This window comes from Podarcis cretensis (genome assembly GCF_951804945.1).
Source record: "Podarcis cretensis genome assembly, chromosome: 2".
In the NCBI taxonomy this organism is placed as follows: domain Eukaryota; kingdom Metazoa; phylum Chordata; class Lepidosauria; order Squamata; family Lacertidae; genus Podarcis; species Podarcis cretensis.
Genome location: NC_137171.1, coordinates 113,036,910 through 113,039,714, shown reverse-complemented (window position 1 = coordinate 113,039,714; position 2,805 = coordinate 113,036,910).

The following is a 2,805-nucleotide window of genomic DNA, read 5'->3' as shown; positions in this document are numbered from 1 at the left end:
GGGAGGGTGGGAGCCAGTGTGGTGTAGTGGTTAAGAGCAGTGGACTCGTAATCTGGGGAACCGGGTTCGCGTCTCCGCTCCTCCACCTGCAGCTGCTGGGTGATCTTGGGCCAGTCACACTTCTCTGAAGTCTCTCAGCCCCACTCACCTCACAGAGTGTTTGGTGTGGGGGAGGAAGGGAAAGGAGATTGTTCGCCGCTTTGAGACTCCTTAGAGTAGTGATAAAGCGGGATATCAGATCCAAACTCTTCTTCTTCTTCTTCTTGCTCAAAGGCCCCCCACAGCCGAGAACCAACCCAGCCCCGGTTTTTGCTCCATCAGCACAACTCAAGACGTTTTGCTCCAGCTTGAAGCCTAGAACCTTGTTATCTTAGCATGAGTTTAGGACTTCGTGTTAAGACGCAACATTTCACGCTCGGCAGTGATGCAGAAAACATGGCTGGGCTCTGGTCTGGTTCCAAGACGTTTTTTTCTGTCTGAGGTGAAGGGCAAGATGGCGCCTCCCCTATTCTGTGCTGGCTACACTGGCAGCTGACTCTTCTTTCAGCGCTGGTGACCAGAGAGGACACTCTGTTGCACCCGAAGGTGGCAGGCTAGAATCGGGAGGCACAGAGCAGGCCCTGCCCTCTTCGTGGCCCTTCAGCAACAGGAAACCCTGCTCACAAAAATGAATGAGATGCCCCTTTCCTTTGGGGCACTTTTGCTATGTGCCATATCCTAGAGCTGCTGAACATTGTCCCTCTTATGTTCCCACTCAAATCTTCCTTCAAAAGACAGAACCATAACTCTCTCCTTGGCTGCCAAATTACATAGACCTTGCCTTTTGATAATTGGGTACAGGGGTACCTTGGTTCTCAAACTTAATCTGTTCCAGGAGTCCATTCCAAAACCAAAGCGTTCCAAAACCAAGGCGTGCTTTCCCATAGAAAGTAATGCAAAATGAATTAATCCGTTCCAGACTTTTAAAAACAACCCCTAAAACAGCAACTTAACATGAATTTTACTATCTAACAAGACCATTGATCCATAAGATGAAAGCAATAAGCAATGCACTGCAGTGACACAATCAATCAGTAGCTGAACTGAGTTCCACACAGTCACAAAAACAAAACAAAAGAGCCACAAAAACAAAAACGCAAAATAAATAGCAAAAACAGACAGACCTCAGCATAACACTCAAAACGGAAGTGTGGCACTCAAATTGGAAGCGTAACACTCAAAACAGAGCATGTTCAGCTTCCGAAAAAAGTTTGCAAACTGAAATACTTACTTCCAGGTTTGCAGTGTTTGGGTTCCAAGTTGTTTGAGTACTAAGGCGTTTGAGAACCAAGGTACCACTGTATAGCACTCTTAGTCTGGTTATATTTCCCTTCTTTGGTGAGGTAGGCCATTGCTATTGTCGGGAGAACCGAAACGAAGAGGTCATCTGCGGCTGCTTAGGGAGCTCTTTCCGTGGTCCATAGATTAAGCCAACGCACCAACATTATTATTCCTCCTCCTCTAATTCAACACCATTCTGTTAACTCTTCCCATTTCATTTTTGAAGAAGTCGCTTTCTTATTCAGCTTATTTTCTGATGGCCTTTGTTGACAGGACATCCATAGCCATGAAGCCAGGCGGGAAACAGAGTGACACACAGCCTTTACTTCTGGTTCCTGTTTCAAAGACGGAAAAGCGGAAGAGCATAGTAAAGCCATGGCATCCTAACGCCTCCCATTAAAAAGATGTTAGGCTAGCAGGTAATGGGAGCAGCTAGGGCATGGGAGCTCAGTTGATGGAGCATCTGCTTTGCATCCAGAAGGTCGCCAGTTCAATCCCTGGCATCTCCAGCTACGGCTGGGAATGTTCCAGGAACCTTGTAGACCTGCTGCCAATCAGTGTAGACAGTATTGACCAATGGTCAAACTCTGTGGTAGCTTTCTTTGTTCCTGTGAAAAAGTCCAATGCCCGACTCCCTAAATATCCACTACCGGTCAAGGCAAACATGATTGTGCTAGACGATAGGCCTGACGTGCTGTAGGCAGTCTTCTACATTCCTGTATTGCAGGGAGGGAAATATGAAGCAACCCCCTACATAGGATTTGCCTATAGATATTTGCCAGGGACCCTGCCATAGGTATATGCATAATCTACTTATTTGTAGGGTGCCAAGAACCGGTCAGTTCTCTGGAATCATAAAACTGGAACGGACTACAAGGATCGTCTGGTCCAACCCCTGGCAGTGCAGGAATAATAATAATAATTTATTATTTATACCCCACCCATCTGGCTGGGTTTCCCCAGCCACTCTGGACGGCTTCCAACAGAACACTAAAATACAATAACCTATTAAACATTAAAAGCTTCCCTAAACAGGGCTGCCTTCAGATGTCTTCTAAAAGTTTGGTAATTTTTCTCTTTGACATCTGATGGGAGGGCGTTCCACAGGGTGGGTGCCACTACCGAGAAAACCCTCTGCCTGCTTCCCTGTAACTTGGCTTCTCATAGCGAGGGAACCGCCAGAAGGCCCTCGGTGCTGGACCTCAGTGTCCGGGCAGAACGATGGAGGTGGAGACACTCCTTCAGGAATCTTTCGAACCCACAGCCCTGAGATTAAGGATCTTGTGCTCTACCAACCGAGCTATCCCTCAGGTCTCTGTGTGCCCATTTGATCTCTTTGGCTCGTGTTCAGTATTGGGTCATTTTGTTAATCCAGGGAAAGCAAAAATTGGGCACTGCTAGTTTCACATGGTCGTTTTCTACCCTCAATAGTTTTCTACCCTCAATAACTTCCACAAAACTGAAGTATGCAGGGGTAATTTTTTC